Source organism: Podarcis vaucheri, assembly GCF_965113315.1.
Source record: "Podarcis vaucheri genome assembly, chromosome: 12".
Lineage (NCBI taxonomy): Eukaryota > Metazoa > Chordata > Lepidosauria > Squamata > Lacertidae > Podarcis > Podarcis vaucheri.
In genome coordinates this window covers 15,478,310-15,492,188 of record NC_138750.1, presented here as the reverse complement: position 1 = coordinate 15,492,188, position 13,879 = coordinate 15,478,310, and the positions used below count along the sequence as shown (strand labels likewise).

The 13,879-nt window shown below is 43.6% G+C and overlaps 1 protein-coding gene across 4 annotated transcripts in view; it reads left to right on the top strand.

Moving 5' to 3' along the window:
- Positions 1-13,879, top strand: part of ZDHHC3 (zDHHC palmitoyltransferase 3) — a 48,043-nt gene that overhangs the window by 4,353 nt on the left and 29,811 nt on the right. The window lies entirely within an intron of this gene.

Genomic DNA, 13,879 nt, shown 5'->3' with positions numbered 1-13,879 from the left:
AGTAAACAGTTTCATATCTAGGATCACGGATAGAGTTGAAGCATGTTTGGGAACAGAAGAGAAGCTACGCAGGATTTAACATATTTCGAGCCATAAATTTCCCTTGATTTGCCTATTAGAAGCAAATTTTAAGTCCCAAGACATGTTGTCTAAGGTCACATATCACTTTCCTGCAGTTCGCTTCACATCTGTTAGCCACAATAACAGTATTTGAAGGAAATTTATGTGCTGTAGTTAGTGGATGAGGCCACAACCGGAGAGGCCAAGCTCACTAGATCTCTTGGCCTGTCCTGTTTCACAGGGATGTTGTGAGGCTGCCTCGAATTCTCAGCGGGAAAAGTAGGATCTAGGATGCAAATGGAACTAACAAATGTATGGAAATTAAAACAATGGAAAATAAGATTGAGAGCTCATTTTGTTCCAGGCTTTGCGTGCTGGCGAAGTTCTAAATGACCCCTATAGTATTGCACAAATACACAGATACACCAGTTTTCGTGTTGTGGCGCAGAGTTGGCCAGGGGAAAGACCGCCGTCTTGACAAACCCTCAGGCTCCTTTGGTACTTGTTCTTTGGCTTTACAATGGCTTCACAGAGCAGTTTCACAGGATAGTTACTGTGCGAAGCCACAGCGTATGAATTAATAGATTTTAGTATCTTAAGGCGAGAGTAAGCGTTAAATGAGATGAGTACGACGAGTAAATTGCTTTTCATTTGGCTGTACACTGTGTTTGCATAGAAGTAGCTAGGCGGTATTTTGTATCCTCATTATCTTTAATTTCACTCCGTTAAAGCAATTTCTGCTTGCAGGAATGTGTTTACAGTGGTACCTTGGGTTAAGTACTTAATACGTTCTGGAGGTCCGTTCTTAACCTGAAACTGTTCTTAACCTGAAGCACCACTTTAGCTAATGGGGCCCCCTGCTGCTGCCGCGCCGCCGCAGCACGATTTCTGTTCTCATCCTGAAGCAAAGTTCTTAACCCAAGGTACTATTTCTGGGTCTGTTACCTGAAGCATATGTAACCTGAAGCGTGTGTGTAACCTGAGGTACCACTGTACTGCCTTTTCAGCCCAGTTATGGCAATCGGATGAAATAGGACGTTTCTTATGATCCCTCCGGTAGTCATAAACCAGTAGGTTTCTGAAGTAACACAGTGATTTCTTCTGAAGCTACAGGTGAATATACAGTGGTGCCCCGCAAGACGAATGCCTCGCAAGACGGAAAACCCGCTAGACGAAAGGGTTTTCCGTTTTGGAGGTGCTTCGCAAAACGAATTTCCTATGGGCTTGCTTTGCAAGACGAAAATGTATTGCGAGTTCCTGCGGGGGTTTTTCCTTTCCCCCCCTTTTCCCCAAGCTGCTAAGCCGCTTATCAGCTGATGCTAAGCCGCTTAACAGCTGATCCGCTAAGCCGCTAAACCGCTTATCAGCTGATCCGCTAATAGCGCTAAGCCGCTAATGGGGTTGCTTCGCAAGACGAAAAAACTGCAAGACGAAGAGACTCGCGGAACGGATTCTTTTCGTCTTGCGAGGCACCACTGTAGTAGTTTTTCTGAAAGATAGTGACCATTCCTGTATGTGGCATAACCTAATATGCAAAGAAACACATAGCGTGAGACTTCTCATAAAAAGTAGCAGTGATGGAAATTTGCCAGGCGTGTTTTGCGACTGGCGCTGGTCCAGTTTTGACTACGTGTAGATCTCTGGATGCCAGGTTGCCGAATCACATCTCCCTCTGGCCGGCCCCTCTATCTTTCTTCAGCAGGTCAGCAGAAGAGCTTACTTACTGCGTTTATATAACAACAACAACAACAACAACAACAACAACAATTTATTATTTATACCCCACCCATCTGGCTGGGCTTCCCCAGCCACTCTGGGCGGCTTCCAAAAAAAATTAAAATACTGCAATACATCAAACACTAAATGCTTCCCTAAAGACGGCTACCTTCAGATGTCTTCTAAAAGTCTGGTAGTTGTTCTCTTTGACATCTGGTGGGAGGGCGTTCCACAGAGCGGGTGCCACTACCGAGAAGGCCCTCTGTCTGGTTCCCTGTAACTTGGCTTCTCGCAGTGACGAAACCACCAAAAGGCCCTCGGTGCTGGACCTCAGTGTCCGGGCAGAACGATGGGGGTGGAGACGCTCCTTCAGGTATACTGGACCGAGGCCGTTTAGGGCTTTAAAGGTCAGCACCAACACTTTGAGTTGTGCTCGAAACTGTACTGGGAGCCAATGTAGGTCTTTCAAGACCGGTGTTATATGGTTATATATCCCGCCTTTTTCTCCAAGGAGTACATGGTTCACCCCACTTCTCAGTTAATACCTAGAAAAACCCTGCGAGGTAAGTTAAAAGACTGCGACTGGAGAAACGTCACCCTCAGTTTCACGGCTGAGTGGGGATTTGAACCCGGGTCTCCCAGGTCCTACTTCGACACTCTAACCCAGGGGTCAGCAACCTTTTTCAGCCGTGGGCCGGTCCACTATCCCTCAGACCATGTGGCAGGGCTGGACTATATTTTGAAAAATAATAATGAGCGAATTCCTATACCTCCCATTCCAACGAAAAAAATTCACTCCCTCACTATCGCTGCTGCAAACAGTTACCGATGCAGCATAAAGGGATAATTGAAGAGAGGCAAGGTTATTTTTATTTATTATTTACTCAATTTATACAATTGCGCTAACGTACTGAGAGTTAAATACCAATGGTACATCATCTTCATATAATTTTATTTCAGCGTACAACGGTGCCTTGTGACGCTTTCATTCTGGCAGGTGTTTGAGCTGAAAGCCCGGATGCAAACTGCCCATAAGCTTTAAGACAGGGGTCAGCAACCTTTTTCAGCCGTGGGCCGGTCCACCGTCCCTCAGACCATGTGAGGGGCCAGACTATATTTTGAAAAGGAAAAAAAAATGAATGAATTCCTACGCCCCACAAATAACCCAGAGATGCATTTTAAATAAAAGCACAAATTCTGTTCATGTAAAAACACACTGGTTCCCGGACCGTCCACGGGCCGGATTGAGAAGGCGATTGGGCCGCATCCTGCCCCTGAGCCTTAGGTTGCCTATCTCTGCTCTAACCACTACAATACACTGGCTTCCTGGAGCACTTTTGCTATGGGGCAGCTCTATAAATTAAGTAGGTGAATAAACACGGGGAAAGCAAAATGTCACTTAGAGAAGGATCTGAAATATTTTCCTTGAAGCTTGAGTTTGGTTTATTCTGGGTTGTTTAAATGTGTTGTAAACCACTTTTGAGTTTTTTTCTTTAAAATATAAAGCAATATAGAAATGAACACTATTATTAGTATTATTGTTGTTGTCATTATTATTATGGCAGCACCTAGACATTCCGTTGTGGCAGCTGGAACCTAGGTTTAAGGTACCATTTGGTGGATTAGCTTATATATCTAACACTGATCAGTAAACAGATTCAGTAAAAGCTACAAAGCAGTATATGATTTTTAGGGGGGTGGGATTAGCAAAGAACTAGGGAAGGAGTGGGGAGTGCAGTTGGACAAAGATAAACAGGCAGTTGATGATAAAGGATGATTCAGCAGTACAATGCATTATGTACCAATGGAAATCTACATACAGCCACACCTTGGAAGTTGAACGGAATCTGTTCCGGAAGTCCGTTCGACTTCCAAAATGTTCAGAAACTAAAGCACGGCTTCTGATTGGCTGCAGGAAGCTCCTGCAGCCAATCAGAGGCCCTTTCAGACGTTTGGGTTCCAAAGAATGTTCGCAAACCGGAACAGTTTGCGGCGTTCGGGAGCCAAAACATTTGACTTGCAAGGCGTTCGGGATCCAAGGTATGACTGTATGCGGACATGGTCTCAGAACACTTGATCAATATTTTGGACATCGCCTTAAATCACACAGATGTGTCAAACCCTGGTTAGCAGATTCTGCAGAAGAGTTGAGAATTCAAGGAGCCAGGATAGAGAGCACCTTTGTGATTCTTGCTTCGCCCTCAGAAGGCAGGTGAATAGAGGAGATTTAATTACAGGAGATAACTTATCTCTGGTCTTCTCCACAACTCTGGACAATGAAGGCTTTATTACCTTGCTTTGCTATGACTGGTTAAGAGATATACCAGTGGCTAGATGTTATACCCTGCGGCATCTGTTTCCAATTGCAATAGTTTGGAAAACAGGGTTTTCTGTTTCTGATAAATCCAGGAGCACAGGGAGAAGATATCCTCCTGTGTTTTTAAACTGCTCATTTCGATCATGTTTTTGTCTCGCCAGAGTGGTGCATGCTCTGGTTATCTCCTGCTTGGACTACTGCAATGTGTTCTACGTGGGGCTACCTTTGAAACTGCAACTAATCCAGAATGTGGCAGCCAGACTGGTGACTGGGAGTGGCCGCCGAGACCATATAACACCGGTCCTAAAAGACCTATATTGGCTCCTAGTACATTTCCAAGCACAGTTCAAAGTGTTGGTGCTGACCTTTAAAGCCCTAAACGACTTTGGCCTTGTATAGCTGAAGGAGCATCACACCCATCGTTCAGCCCGGACACTGAGGTCCAGCGCCGAGGGCCTTCTGGCGGTTCCCTCCCTGCGAGAAGTGAGGCTACAGGGAACCAGAGAGAGGGCCTTCTTGGTAGTGGCGCCCGCCCTGTGGAACGCCCTTCCATCAGATGTCAAGGAAATAAAGAACTACCTGACTTTTAGAAGACATCTGAAGGCAGCCCTGTTTAGGGAAGCTTTTAATGTTTGATGTTTTATTGTGTTTTTAATATTTGGTTGGAAGCCGCCCAGAGTGGCTGGGGAAACCCAGTCAGATGGGTGGGGTATGTATGTATGTATGTATGTATGTATGTATAAATATTCTTCTTCTTCATGACAGTTGAGTTTACATATACAGTCATGCCTTGGGTTACAGCCGCTTCAGGTTGCGTTTTTTTGGGGGTTACGCACCCGCTGAAACCCGGAAGTACCAGAACGGGTTACTTCCGGGTTTCGGCTGTCGCGCATTCACAGAAGCACTAAATTACGCTTTGCGCATGTGCAGAAGCGCCAAATTGCAACCCATGCGCGCGCAGATGCGGTTTGCGAACGTGCATCCCACATGGATCATGTTCGCAACCAGAGCATCCACTGTACAGTGTTACCTCGGGTTACAGACGCTTCAGGTTACAGACTCCGCTAATCCAGAAATATTACCTTGGGTTAAGAACTTTGCTTCAGGATGAGAACAGAAATTGTGCAGCGGCAGATGAAGTGGTACCTCAGGTTAAGAACAGTTTCAGGTTAAGAACGGACCTCCAGAACGAATTAAGTTCTTAACCCGAGGTACAGCTGTATTATACTGATTCTCCAACGGCACACATGGAATACATAGCAGTCTTGCCCGCATGGCAGTTTTCCTGCCACTCTGTATGAAAAATACATAATTCCAAAACCTTTCATTTACTACTTAACCCCAACTACAGGGCGTAGGTTATTAACCTAGGAGATAACAGTTTGCATTGGTGATCCCAAGGGCTAATATTTAATTCTAACCTCCTACTCAAGAAGTACAGCTTTCCAAACGTCTTGTTAAAAAATGGGTACGTTCTGCAACTTGCTTCTGCTAGGGATTATTCTGTTACTGCTTTGTGTGCTTCTAGCACATGACTGAATCATTTACAGGCATTTCAGAGGCACCACGAGTCTTGTTTTCTGATGCTTTTTGCGTTGTTGTGTGTAACTGCGTCTTTTGAAGTAATAAAACTCAAACCCTGTCCTATAAAAATGCGGCACTCATGCATCTAGCTGCGCAACTGTCTGAATGTGCCTGAAATACCAGAATCGTTGTGGTACAAGAAGACCTTAGCATTAAGCTGTATGTTATACAGTGCAGAAAACAATGTATTTGGGTGGCAGGTGTTTTTTTTTTTTTTTTAAAGAAAATTGGTCCTCATCCTTATGCTGTTAATTTCTCCACTTCCTTCAAAGTTTTATCTGTGGAAATGAGGAGAAGTAGTGTTTGTGCAGTGGAAATCAGTTTTCTACAGCTTGTCGCATCATAGCCATATTTCCTGCTCCCAGTCTGTTGATTAGACAATTAAACTTGGAGGCTAAGTAGAATAACGCTTGACTCTGAAGTCCAAAGATTTAAAAATCTTTTTTTCCCCCTTAAGGGTTGTTACTTTTAAATACAGTGCTTCTGTTTGCATGCTTCCTTCAGAAATACTGTATACGTGTTTTATTTTTTATTTTTTACCCCAAGCTTGTTGCTACATAGCAACAATCACAAAGTTATATTCTGCCTCTATAGAGTATTGGCTTGAGAGTAGATTTATATGCACAAATGTTGGCTCTAGGTCTGTCTGATTTATGAAGATAAGCAGATCTGTTCAGATAGCACAGCAGTATTCATGTGGGCAAATAGAAAAAAATAAACTGTAGCATCTTGCTTGTGTGAGTTTTCTCAGGCAACAAGTGTTGCATCAAATGCATGATTATACTTTTACAGACATAAATTATGGCTATTGATTTTGTTTATTATAGGTGGTGTGTTAGACTCTCATTACTTTTTAAATACTTTTGATTTGAGAGCCAGTGTGGTGTAGTGGTTAAGAGCGGTAGTCACGTAATCTGGGGAACCGGGTTCGCGTCTCCGCTCCTCCACATGCAGCTGCTGGGTGACCTTGGGCTAGTCACACTTCCCTGAAGTCTCTCAGCCCCACTCACCTCACAGAGTGTTTGTTGTGGGGGAGGAAGGGAAAGGAGATTGTTAGCCGCTTTGAGACTCCTGAAGGGGAGTGAAAGGCGGGATATCAAATCCAAACTCTTCTTCTTCTTCTTCTTCCTTTTGTAAATATACTGGAGTGGTTTAATGTTACTTCCAAGACTACGCACATGTTGATTGTATAGATTACGTATTTGAATGTCTGAGACCAGTTTTCTGAATTCTATAGTAGTCTGACTTAATCTACTCCCTTCACTTAAAAAATAATTAAAGTCAAGGGGACAAAATAGAATGCTCCAGGGTTGCCGAAACTTGGTTTTTTGACTATGGTTCTCATCATCCTTGACCACTGTTCCTGGATGATGGGAGTTGTAGTCCAACAACAGCTGGAGACCCAAGTTTGGGAAACTCTGCTAGCTTCTGCATACTTAACTGGAAGTAATTCCAATTGAAAAAAGGGAGTGAATATGTATACAATCTGCTGTATGTCCTTGAACCAGTCCAGGATTTAATCCCGAGTGATGCTAGAATCTAGTGCAAGATGCAACCAATGTCACTCTGCTTGCAAACAAGGGCCACACTGTCAAATTCAACTGCAATGAAAGTGGAAGCTTGCCTAGAAAGTCCGACAGGCTAACACTGAATTTCTAAAGGAGTCATTTGTAAAAAAATATATCAGAGGGTTAGTTTAAAGCAAGTTGAAGTCAGGATGATTGAATATCCTCGGGACATTTGGAAGAAACCAGTATTAATATTATTTTTTAAAAAATAATTTTTATTGAATGATTTTATGTTACAAAAAACATTACAACCATACTACCACAACATATAATTGAGAAAGAAAAATGACACACATCAATATTTTGTTTGTTATTTGTTATTTACCATATTTCCTCCCAAACATTCCATAGAAAACACACACCCGCACAAACACATAGTAATAATAATAATGAAAATAAATATTTCTCCTTTTATCTTACTTCTATTTTGACTTCCTGTCAAGTCCCTTTGCATATATTTTATCTTACAATTGAATGTACACAAAACAAGTATTAACAAGGCTCAGATAAAATGAGCGATTGCATGAATATGGCATAGAGCAGAGTGTGGACTGAGCGAAATCGCATTTTATTGCGTGATTTAAATCACCAACCGAAGGTTTGTCTTTGGCTGCAGCTTGCAGCTGGGTTGGAGAACTCTTGAGTTTTGAAGCCATGCTAAACCAAACCTTGGCTTAGCTGGGTGCTGAACAGGGACAAAAAGGATCGAGGAAGCGTAGGGTGGCTACACACTCCTCCTCTGGAGACAACATATTCCAGTAAGCTTGCCTTCTCATTTTTTGCCAACAAGACCAGCGACTATTAGCCATGAATAGAACATGTTTCTGAATACAGTGGTTCCTTGGTACTCAAATGCCTTGGTTCTCAAACGCTGAAAACCCAGAAGTAAGTGTTCCGGTTTTTGAACGTTTTTTGGAAGCTGAACATTTGATGCGGCTGTCGGCTATTGTTTCTGGGGCACCTGCACCAATCATAAGCTGTGCCTTGGTTTTTGAACATATCGGAAGTCAAACGGACTTTCGGAACGGATAAAGTTTGGCACATTTGTTTTTGCTATTTATTTTGCATTTTTGTTTTTTGGGTTTTTCTGGTTCATTTGTTTTTGTGCCTGTGTGGAACCCAGTTCAGCTACTGATTGATTGATTGATTGATTGATTGATTGACTGTGTGGCTGTGGAAATGGATAAAAGCCCCCCCATCCAAACAATGACTATCAGTGCAGGTAAGGGGGAAAATGAATTTTATTTTTTATCATCTACAGCACTGTTTAATTTATTTTATAGTACAGTACATTGTTTATTGATTTCATTTTATGGATCCATGGTCTCGTTAAATAGTAAAATTCATGTTAAATTGCTGTTTTAGGGGTTGTTTTTAAAAGACTGGAACACGTTGATCCATTTTGCATTACAGTGGTACCTCAGGTTAAGTACTTAATTCGTCCCGGAGGTCCGTTCTTAACCTGAAACTGTTCTTAACCTGAAGCACCACTTTAGCTAATGGGGCCTCCCGCTGGTGCTGCGCCTCCAGAGCACAATTTCTGTTCTCATCCTGAAGCATAATTCTTAACCCGAGGTACTACTTCTGGGTTAGCGGAGCCTGTAACCTGAAGCGTATGTAACCCGAGGTACCACTGTACTTTCTATGGGAAAGTGCGCTTTGGTTTTGGAACGGACTCCAGGAACGGATTAAGTTTGAGAACTAAGGTACCACTGTACTAGTTGTTGGAGCTTGAATACAAAGGAAAGTTGTCTATCCTCTGACTGGCTGCTGTGAGAAACTTGATGCTAGACTAGATGTTCTGATACAGTAGGATTGCTGTTATGCCTAAAAAAAAGCACACACATTTGAGCTATTGGCACCGTTCACAAACTCTTGGTGGATCACAGAGTTTGGGGCGTTTCTTAAATGTAAATGAAGGCACCTGCCTCAACTTGAGGTATATTTATGGGGATGTTTGCTCTGCTGGGCTCTCTCTCTCTCTCTCTCTCTCTCTCTCTAGTGGTTGGAATAATTAGTTGTACCGACAAGTAATGAGTTGCTGCTACACTTGCATCTCATTTTATGGTGGTTTCCCATTCCGTTTTGCACAATTCGGAGGTTAAGGGAGTGTCCTGGCAAGCTCATGGTTCACCTGCCAGCCATAGGCACCTGGAAATCCCACGAAGACAAGCAGGTTGGCAAAAGAGAGATGAAATCTGTATTAGCCGTGTTAGAAGCAAAGCCCTTTCCTCTGCAGCCGGCCCAGAAATGGAGCAGATTTGCAGAATATTGCTCTGTTGCTTCGCCACTAATCCACTTGGTAGAAGACTCTTTCATGTTGACTGTAGAGAAGGAAGACAGGTTCCCTTTCTCCATATTCAGCATGGAAACACAGGCTGCTAATCCCTTGGTAGGCTAGAGAAGTTGTTTGCAGGCTAGTTATCTTCTTTTGGCTTATTCGCAAGGTTTGATTTTGGCTTATTCGCAAGGTTATGCTCTGGCGATGCCCTCAGGACCTGGAGTCCTAGAGGATAAAGCTTTTTACCAAAACACCTGCCCAGGAGAGTGGGATTCAATGTGCAATATAGGAGCAACAAAGCCAAGGACAAGCACAGAGAATTACCGTATTTTTTGCTCTATAAGACTTACTTTTTCCCTCCTAAAAAGTAAGGGGAAATGTGTGTGTGTGTGTGTGTGTGTGTGTGTGTGTGTGTGTGTTATGGAGCGAATGCAGGCTGCGCAGCTATCCCAGAAGCCAGAACAGCAAGAGGGATTGCTGCTTTCGCTGTGCAGCGATCCCTCTTGTTCTGGCTTCTGAGATTCAGAATTTTTTTTTCTTGTTTTCCTCCTCCAAAAACTAGGTGCGTCTTATGGTCTGGTGCGTCTTATAGAGCGAAAAATACGGTACTGTAGTTCCCAGATATTATCGGAAGAAGAGCCCAAGGCATTATGGAGAACAGCAACAACTGACCAAAGATAGACATAATATTTTACAAGGACAGGGAGAAACATCAAGGGCAGAATAAATTGCCACACACAAGAACAACAAAGAGAGAGTTTGAATACCTTACCTCTAGGACTATAAATCATTTAAGGTGTTAATGCGAATGGAAGTCGTTAAAATTGCAGCTGCGGTATAAGGGATTGTGATTCTGACTGGAAGTGTAATGGAAATTTATAAGATTTTGGAACGCAGAAATAGAGTAAATCGCCAAACCATCAATTCTCCCACCTAAATTGTACAATTTGGCTTTTGAGTGATTGGCATTATTAATGGTAGCATCATTTGGCATTGTTGTAATGGGGCTTTTATTGCACTATTGTAATTGAAAACTAATAAAAAATATTTTTTTAAAAAACAGAAAACAAAACATGATCGGGAAACAATCTAATATTTCACCAAGAAGTGAAAGACTTATGTTGTTTCTAGCAACTGGAAAGTTCAAGAGGGAGGCTTTATTTTTTAAATTTTGTTTTTTATTAAAGAAGTTCATAGAGTTCTTTCTACAGATCATTCATGTTTGATGTGAGTCACCAGTGTTATAGGCAGTATAAAGTTGGGGGAGAAGACAGGTGGAGAAGTAAACTTTCATTCTTCTACATAGTGTATGCGTAAGGTTTTGTGTCAGTGTCACATGGGTAGGTTCTATTCATTTGTTGGTTTTTGTTGAAGAGGGAGGCGTTATACCAGAGGTCAGGAACCTAAGGCCCATGGGCCGGAAGCGCCCTGTGGAGGTCGTTTGACTGGCCCACGAGCCACCCCTGAACCGAGTTTCCCGCTCATGCACAGCGCTAAACCGGCGCGGCGCAGCACGGGGATTCGCTTCTGCAGTGCCGAAAATCGCATCTGTGCATGCACAGACACTGAAAATCACACCTGCGCAGATGCCGAAAAACATGCACGCGCAATCTCCACGGGACTGATCGGCCCAGGCATAATAAACCCTGCTTTATACAGTCGTACCTTGGAAGTCGAACGGAATCCGTTCTGGAAGTCGGTTCGACTTCCAAAACGTTTGGAAACCAAAGTGCGGCTTCTCATTGGCTGCAGGAAGCTCCTGCAGCCAATCAGAAGCCGCGGAAGCTGCGTTGGATGTTTGGCTTCCAAAAGAAGGTTTGCAAACCGGAACACTCACTTCTGGGTTTGCGGCATTTGGGAGCCAAAATGTACGAGTTCCAAGGCATTCGGGATCCAAGGTACGACTGTATATTCTTACTGCCTAAGTCACACCTCCTGGCAGAGAAGGCACACCAGGGATTGCTTATTCATAAGCAGACATCTTACTCATTGACCCGGATGACCCATCAAGTGGATCCTCAGCACGCAAGACATGTTTTTGACATGTTTGATGTCTGGTTTGCCCTCTGAGGACTCAGCATCTGATCCCAGGTCAAGGTTACATATGGCATCCAGTATGAATTCAAGTACAGTGGTATCTTGGTTCTCAAATGCCTTGGTACTCAAACAACTTGGAACCCAAACACTGCAAACTTTTTTCAGAAGCTGAACATGCTCCGTTTGAGTGTCATACTGAGGTCTGTCTTTTTTTGCTATTTATTTTGTATTTTTGCGGCTCTTTTCGTTTTGTTTTGTGAATGTGTGGAAACCAGTTCAGCTACTGATTGATGGATTGTATGACTGCAGTACATTGTTTATTGCTTTCATTTTATGGATACATGGTCTCGTTAGATAGTAAAATTCATGTTAAATTCATGCTTTGGTGGTTGTTTTTAAAAGACTGGAGCGGATTAATCCATTTTGCATTACTTTGTATGGGAAAGCACGCCTTGGTTTTGGAACGCTTTGCTTTTGGAACGGACTTCTGGAAGGGATTAAGTTTGAGAACCACTGTACCACTGTACCATATAAGTGAACACAGTTTATACCAAGCACCCTGTTCTGGGCTGCTACGCATTTTACAGAAAAAACTAGTCCCTGTATTTATGCCATAGATTTTCTGCGATTTGTTTTGAGTTTTTTTGAAGGATCTGAACAATCTTGTACGTGGGAGTCGTGTTTGCTCGAGGCCTCTTGAGTAAATTTATTTTCAGACAAAATGTTCTTTAAATTTTACAGAAAAGACACGATCATTTCGTAGTGGAGTATAGGAACCCCATCTTTTTCTGTGCCCTATGAAGCACTTCTTAATTCCAAGCAGATTATTATTTTATATTGTACATAAGAAATTTAAATACTGAACGTATAAAAAGCCATTTAAAAATAAAATAAAAGGCCAACTAGCACAGAGGGGGGAAACCGTGTACATGAAAATGGGGAGCTTGTGTCTCTTAACACAGCATTGATCTCGGAGTCAGTAAAAGCAAATTTCAACTAGCTGTTCTTAAAAAGCAGATGGAAGGGATTATTATTATTATTTGCACGGGCCACCCTGTGTGTTTTTGCAGCAGAAAAATAAAACAGATTTTCCTATAGACAAGCTGACGTTTACCCACTGAGTCTGTTCTAAAATGAAGCAAAGAAGCAGGACACTGTTAATTAAGCTATAAATATCTAGACTGCTTGGGGAGGACTCAAGCTACAAAGCAGTGATTGGGAAAGTAGGTGAGCATCTTTGGAAATATGAAAAATCAAAGAGCAGGAGACTTCTGCATCTTCAGGACTTGAGCTGGCAATGGGATTGGCCCTGATACGTTGGAGTTGTTGTCGTTTAGTTGTGTCCAACCAGTGGCGTAGCGTGGGTTGTCAGCACCCGGGGCAAGGCAAGTAATTTGCGCCCCCTAACCCCTAACCTGCCGCCGCTGCCAGCTTCTTCTTGCTGCTGCCTGGTCTGGTCTGGTGTGGTTCTCTCCCGCGCTCAGCGCTGTGCTGGGCGGCCGCTGCACTGTCCCTCCCCCAGATAGTCCCTCGCTCTCTCCGCACCGCACGCCTGGCACCCCCCCCCCCTCCACAGTGGGCAGCGACCCGGCGGCTTGGATCGGATTCGCACAGCCAGCACAGCAGTGAGAGAGAGTGAGTGAGCCAGGTAGGGGCAGAGAGCTGCAAGTGCGAGCGCGCCCCCCCAAATGTTGTGGCCGGTGCGGCCGGCCCCCCCTGCACCCCCCACGCTAAGCCACTGTGTCCAACTCCTTGTGACCCTATGGACCAGAGCACGCCAGGCACTCCTGTCTTCCACTGCCTCCCGCAGTTTGGTCAAACTCATGCTGGTAGCTTCGAGAACACTATCCAACCATCTCGTCCTCTGTCATCCCCTTCTCCTTGTGCCCTCCATCTTTCCCAACATCAGGGTCTTTTCCAGGGAGTATTCTCTTCTCATGAGGTGGCCAAAGAATTGGAGCCTCAGCTTCAGGATCTGTCCTTCCAGTGAACACTCAGGGCTGATTTCCTTAAGAATGGATAGGTTTGATCTTCTTGCAGTCCATGGGACTCTCAAGAGTCTCCTCCAGCACCATAATTCAAAAGCATCAATTCTTCAGTGATCAGCCTTCTTTAAGGTCCAGCTCTCACTTCCATACATCACTACTGGGAAAACCATGGCTTTAATGATACCTTGGAGAGCTGCCACTAACTAAGCATAGACAATATTGGGTTGAGTGGTAGAGCAGTACTTTAATATAAGGTGCTTTTGTGCGTTCATTCTTGAAGATGGAACTAAGTAGGGGTCAAGTTACTTGTTACATTAGCTGCATGGTT